We start from the raw sequence: 7504 nt of genomic DNA, 5'->3' as shown, positions 1-7504 counted from the left end.
CTGAAAACCACATTATTGAGACAATTGGTAATGCCTGTAGGGGGTCTGAAGATAAGATGATAGTGACACGTCTATTTAATTTCCTGATTTAAATGATACGGTAGTCATTGGAGGAGACTGTCCTTCTTTGTAGGAAACACACACTAAAATATGCAGGGGTGTCTATGTGGGTTGCCATAATAAAATACCTTAAGGCACCAGCAGTTAGCATAATGGCTATGTCACTGGACTCCCATGTAGTTGATGGCGGTTCGAATCCCAGACCTGGTGGCTTAAACTCACACAGGTCGCGTATGCGTGCGTGCCCAAGATCATGAGAGAAGAAAGGAGGAGAAGAGATTGTGGTGTGGCCATCCCCCCTGGGGGGGGGGTGATTTCTCGCTTTCTGTATCTTTGTCTCTCTCTGGAGGCGTGCCGCTTAAAGAAAAAACCCCACAAAAAAATAAAAAAAAAAAAAAAAAAAAAAAACCTTAAACTTGGTCATTTATAAGCAACAGCAATTTATTAATATACATTCTCAGGAACAATATGCTAAATGAGAAAAGCCAGTCTCAGACGTTTACATACTGTATAATACGTATAATATCATTTGCATAATATTCTTGAAATGTCAAAATTACAGAGATGAAAACAGACTAGTGGTTGTTAAGATTGGGGATGTGGGTAGGGGATGGGTGGTGTGATTGTAAAGGAGTAACATCAGGGAGACCTTTGTGGTGATGAATAGTTCTGTATAATGGTTTCAGTGGGGGGTTAAATTAATCTACACATATTGTAAAATGACATAGAACAATAGAAACACATACCAATATAAAATGTCTGGTTTAATATCACACTATAGTTACATAAGTTGTAACCATTGGAAGGAGCTGAATAAACAATATGTGGGACCTCCCTGTACTCTTTTTGCAACTTCCTATGAATCTACAATTATTTTAAAATATTAAAAAATTTTTTGGACCAGCAGATGATGTAATGGTTATGTTGTGCCCCAGTCACGAAGTTCCCAAAAGACCACCAGGGTGCTGTTCCGATGTAAGCACATGAGGGTCGCTTTTATTCAGGCTCGAGCCAGGACTCCCAATCTCACCGGCACAGCAGGTCAGAGTTGAGAGCCCCGGTGTTAGTTGGGCTGGGTTTTTATTTGGCTGTTGTGGGGGAGGTTGAGGGGTGCTGAGGAATGCACTCGTGTGGTTACACATTGGCTGTAGATTACAGGGCGTGTAGCTGTCTCTGGTATCTCCTTTGCTTCATTGGTCAGTCCCAGTGGGGTGATGTTCTCATGACTTTTTCCTATGTGACTGGCTCACCTCCTTGAAATGGTGCCGATTCTCAGCAAGGTGGGTTTAACAAAATGGAGTTGCCCCGAAAGAAATGGAGTCACTCTGGCCCTTCAGTTACATTGCTGGACTCCACATAGTTTATCACGGTTCTAGTCCTGGACCCAGTGGATTAAAACTCACACCTGATTGGAGACCAGCAGTTGGCGTAATGGCTATGTCGCTGGACTTCCACTAATAGTAGTTGACCACCAAGTCTCAGATCTGGTGGCTTAAACTCACACCGGGTACATGTGCGTGTGTGCCCAAGATCCTGAGAGGAGAGTGGAGGAGAAGGGATTGCAGCGTGGTCATCCCTCCTGGGGGGTGATTTCTCGCTTTCTGTCTCTGTCTCTCTCTGCTTTCTGGCAGGTGCACGCACCCAGGGAGATGCAGGTTTAATAGCATATGGACCAATTTCCTTTGTGAGAAAACCAGAAACCAATTAAGAAGTTCCTGAACCTGGTGAATTCCACGCCAGCCAAATTTAAATAACAGGAAAACTCCTGGCATGCATTCAACAACTCCAAACTCAGGAAACTTCCAAATTCCAATTTATTCCTAGAAAAGAAAAGAGTGGAATGTGTATTTAATCTTCTGACATCTGGAGTGTTGACTGGGAGACTGGATTAAGTCTTTCGTGAATCTAGATGCTGACAGGAGTGAGACCAGATCTGTAGTTACTGAAAACAATGATCAACTTGGCTTGGTTGAGCACCAAAGTCTGCAGTATCACAAGTAGACAGTAGATGGAGCTCCAGTCCCATAACTTACTACAATATCGGAAGGCCTGCAATAGCACAGACAGACCCTAGGGGAAGCTCCTGCTTGGAAAAATTGCAAATCTCTTCATTTAGGAGATCACACACATAAGCTCTAAGAGGTTATGTCCCAGAAAAGGCTTGAGAAGTATCCAGAGTCACAAGCTAGGCTAATTGGATAAAGATTTCCCTGTGCAAAATCAGACCACAAAGACTGGGAGAAGTAGCTGAGTTTCCAAATGTCGAAATTAGTAGAAGAAAACAAAACATCTGGCGGACCAGCAGTTAGCGTAATGGCTATGTCGCTGGACTCCCATGTAGTCAATCGCGGTTCGAGTCTCGGACCCGGTGGCTTAAACTCTCACTGGGCACGTGTAAGTGTGTTCCCAGGATCCCAAGAGGAGAATGGAGGAGAAGGGATTGCAGCGTGGCCATCCCCTTTGGGGGGTATTTTTCGCTTTCTGTCTCTGTCTTTGTCCTTCTAGCAAGCACACGCACCCTATAGCATAAAACTCTCAAAAAAAAAAAAGAAAGAAAGAAAGAAAGAAAGAAAGAAAGAAAGAAAGAAAAGAAAGAAAAGAAAAGAAAACAAGACATCTAAAGAAACAGGGAAATATAATCTGCCCAAAGGAACAAATTAAATCTCCAGAAACCAGTCATAAGGAAACAGATATATGACTTACTAATATAAATAATTCCAAATAACAGTCATACAAATGTGCAATGAATTAAAAGAGAGCACAGATAGACAACAAAATGAAATTACAAAAATTATGAATAAGGGATCACAACTGAGGCAAGTGAAAAAGTGGAAAAAGTCTTGGGTCCACGTTCTAGGACCTTCCTGAGCACGATGGGTATGCGTGCCTGTGATTGGGCTGGCTGAGACTGGTGGTGGATTGTGGCATGGTGACCCTATTGGGGTCCTGTCTCTCTGTCTCTGTTCCTTTGTGGAAATATGTCTCTCTTGTGGAAGAAATAAACTTTTTAAAAGAAAGGAAGAAAAACAAGGCATGAACAATATAAGTAGAGCAGCAAAGAGATATAAACTATAAAGAAGAACCAAACAGAAATTCTGGAACTGAAGGATACAATTATAGAATTGAAAAGTTCACTAGAGGAACTCCATAGCAAACTTGACCAGGCAGAACAAAAATAAATAAGTGAATTCAAAGAAAAGACTTTTGAAATTACTGAAGCAGAGCAGAAAAAAAAAAAAATAAAAAAAGGAAAAAAAAAAAAAAAAACCAGACCAACAGGTGGCATGGAGCTTAAGGCAGTTGGATCCCATATGGCCAACTTCACAGTTCGAGTCCTAGACTCGGTGATTGAAAAGCACTCAGGGAATGTGTGCATGTGTGCTCAAAATCCTGAGAGGAGAATAGGGGAGGCGGGGTTATGGCATGACTGAAAATTTTTTTAAAAAGCATATGTAGGGTTTGGTGCTCTCTGATGGTTTTAGGCATTTCACTAAGGGTCTTTAGACACACGCCCACAGATAAGGAGGTATTATTGTACTTGAAAAATAATGACTGGAAAAAAAAAAAACACTTGCAAATCTGAGGAGACAAACACACAAATTTAAGAAACTCAAATAACGCTAGTCAATGTCAATCTAAAGGCATCTACACCAAGATATATCAAACTACTGAAAGTCAGGAATAGCGTAAGGGAACTCCTATTAGATTATCAGCTAATTCCTCGGCAGAAACCTTATAGGCTACAAATGAATGGAATGATATATTAAAAGTGATCAAAGAAAAAGCCAGCAACAAAAAATACCATATACAGCAAAACTGCCCTCAAAAATGAAGGAGAAATTAGACTTTCTGAGATAAACAGATCCAGGGGATACATCACCTGATCTGCCCTACAAGAAATGTTGCAGGGAGTCCTTCAAGTTGAAATAAAAGGATGATAAAAAGCAACAAAAAATCATACAAAATTATAAAACGGCCAGATAAAGGTAAATACAGAAGCAAATATAACAAAAGGATAAGAAGTAATTATAGAGGATAGCAGGTGGCAAGGTGGTTAAGGCACTGGACTCCTACATGGCCAACTGCAGTTTGAGTCCCAGACCCGGAGGCTTGAAAATCATGCTGAGTGTGTGTGCATGCATGCCCAAAATTCCAGGAGGGAGATTGGAGTTGAAGGGATTGCAGCATGGCTATCCCCCCCTGGGAAATGATTTCTCACTTTCCCTCTCACTGTCTCTCTCCAATGAGCACACACGCTCACTGGAGAAAGACAGACAGTGAGGGGAAAAAAAAAAAAAAAGTAATTAATAAATTAATAAAATAATTAGTAAAAATTTATTTTAATGACTATACAACATAAGAAGAGGTTGTTTGAGTCATTAATAACATATAAAGTGGGGGAAACAGAATGGGAAAATAGAGTTTTTATATGCAATTTAAGTTGCTATCCATTTAAAATAGGTTGCTATAGCTTTTAGATATTTTGTATAGTTGGAGGGGTAACCACAAATAAAATATCTATAGAATATGCACAAAAGGAAATGAAAAGTGAGTCAAAACATGCCACTAGAAAAAAAATCAAACATAAAGAAGGCAGGAAAGGAGAAAAACATGGACAAAAGCTACAAGATAGAAAAAAAATTACAATAATAGATTCTTTCATATTAGTAATTACTTTAAAAATAGCAGATTAAACACTAGAATTAAAAGGTATAATTTGACCAAATGGATTTTTAAAAAATGACAACAAGATCCAACCATATGCTGTCTACAAGATACTCATTTTACACCTAAGGACATGCAAGGAAAAAAGATGAAAAAAAGACATCTTACACAAACAGGACTTTAAAGAGAGCATAGCTATACACTGACAGTAAACTGGAGTGAAGTTGGGCCCTTAGTGGACAAATGTGGAAGATTTACTACTAAGTGAAGCAAGCCAGATGATGAAAGAGAGGCACTGCATGTCCTCACTCAGTATACACCAAATGTTAGCACCCTATGACAGAAACTGAATGGTTGGAAGGTATAAGAGCATGGAAAGTAATGAGGATACTGGAGACAGTGTGAAAGAGTTTGGGAAGTGGGGAAGGGTGTGAGGGAGGGAATCAAGGAGAAGAAGAAAGAAGCAAAACATTTAAGGGACACAAAACAAAAAGAAATCTGCTGATTATAATGTGTATGCTAATATCTTTGAGTGGACCAATATGCAGTATATTCATGAAGGGAAAATTCATTTGGTATGCTGTAATGATACACAGTGATTAAATGTAAAAAAAAAATTTAAAGATAAACATGAAACAAAAATTAATATTGGATAATTAAATGTTTTATATTTTTTAAAAACTTAAAAATTAACCAAAATATATTAAAAGTCTTGGTACAGTCATGGATGTGCCTGCTTGCTGCTGCTGGTTTTCAGGCTGAGGCCACATGGGTTTAATTCTTGGCCCACCTTAGAAGTTGGACAGAGACATCCACCTATAGTCCTAACTAGTCAGGAAGCTGAAGGCTGGAAAATTGCAGCTAGAATAAGCAATATAGCAAGACCCTGTCTGAAAGACCCAGGCATGGTGGCTCATGTCTCTAGTCCCAGCTATTTGGGAAATTAAGGTAGGAGATTGTGACATAACAAGAGCCTATCTAAAACACACACATGCAGACACACACACACACACACACACACACACACACACAAATGAATTAAAGATCTAAACTATAAAACTCCTAGAAGAAAACAAGGGAAAACTTTAGGACATTGGATTTAGCAATGATTTGTTGGCTATGACAACAAAAGCAAAAGCAAAAGCAAAAAATGGAATACATAAAATTTTAAACTTCTGCCCATCAAAGGAAACAATCAATAAAGTGAAAAGTCGATCTACAGGATATGAGAAAATATTTGCATATCATATATCTGGTAATATTTAAAATATATAAGGAACTTTTGCAACAAACAAATTTAAAAGTGGGCAATATCTTGATCAAATAATTATCTAAAGAAATATGTACAAATGAACCAAAAGCATATGGAAAGCTGCTAGACAACATTAATCATAAAACAAATGCAAATAAAAATGGCAATGAGAAATCACTTCATATTCATTAGGACGACCACTATTTAAAAAAAAAAAAAGAAAGAAAAGAAAAACAGCAAATAGCAAATGCTAGCAAGGATATGAAGAAATTGGAACCCTTTTTACACTCTTGGTAGGAATATGAATTGGTGCAGATATTATGAAAACACTGTGGAAGTTCCTCAAAAAATTAAAAATATGATCCAGCAACTTCAACTCTAGGTATATATCCAAAAGAATTCAAAGCAGGATCTCAAAGAGATATTTGCACGCCCATATTTATGACATTAGTCACAAGAGATGGAAGTAAGTCAAAAGTCCAAGGGCAAATAAATGGATAATGAAAATGTAGCATATACATACAATAGAATAACATTCGGCCTTTAAAAATGATCTCTTTTAGCATCCTGATACATGTTACAACATGGTCGAACCTCAAGGACACCATGCTAGCCACAAAAGGATAAATACTCTATAATTCCATTCATATGAATTAGTTAAAGTAGTCAAAATCACAGAAACAAAAAGTAGAAAGGCAACAGTTGCCAAGGACTAAGAGCAGGGGAAATCACACAGTGTGCAGTAAGTATAGAGTCTCAATATTGTAAGATACACATTTCTCTTTTTCCTTTTTTTATAATTATTTTTATTTAATTTTATTTATTATTATTGCTATTTTTTTGCCCCTCTGAATTAGTTAAAGTAGTCAAAATCACAGAAACAAAAAGTAGAAAGGCAACAGTTGCCAAGGACTAAGAGCAGGGGAAATCACACAGTGTGCAGTAAGTATAGAGTCTCAATATTGTAAGATACACATTTCTCTTTTTCCTTTTTTTATAATTATTTTTATTTAATTTTATTTATTATTATTGCTATTTTTTTGCCCCTCCACTTTTTTTTAATTTAAATTTATTTATTTACATTCATTCACTGTACATCATTACAACATGCAAAATGAGATTTTTCCATCCAGAGTACACTGTATATTGGTTCAATCAAGCACATCAGCATACATGTTATCATCAACAAATAATTTTCCATTTCTTATTTCCTAATGTTTTTCTTTTTTTTTTTTTCCCTCATCCTTGATTCCCTATCTCTTACCCTCTGCCATCTCCCACTCTCCTCCCACATTGTCTCTGGTATCTATTCTTTCTTTCTTTCTTTCTTTCTTTCTTTCTTTCTTTCTTTCTTTCTTTCTTTCTTTTTCTTTCTTTCTTTCTTAATTCACTTTACACCATCACAACACACAAATGAATTTTCCATCCAAAATACACTGTGCATTGTCTCAATCAAGTACATCCACATATATGTTCTCAGCAAATAATTTTCCAATTCTTACGTCCTGCATACCTTGCCCTTTGTCT

The sequence above is a fragment of the Tupaia chinensis genome, unplaced genomic scaffold (assembly GCF_000334495.1).
Source record: "Tupaia chinensis unplaced genomic scaffold, TupChi_1.0 Scaffold140086_1, whole genome shotgun sequence".
NCBI lineage: Eukaryota > Metazoa > Chordata > Mammalia > Scandentia > Tupaiidae > Tupaia > Tupaia belangeri.
This window is presented reverse-complemented; position numbering follows the sequence as displayed.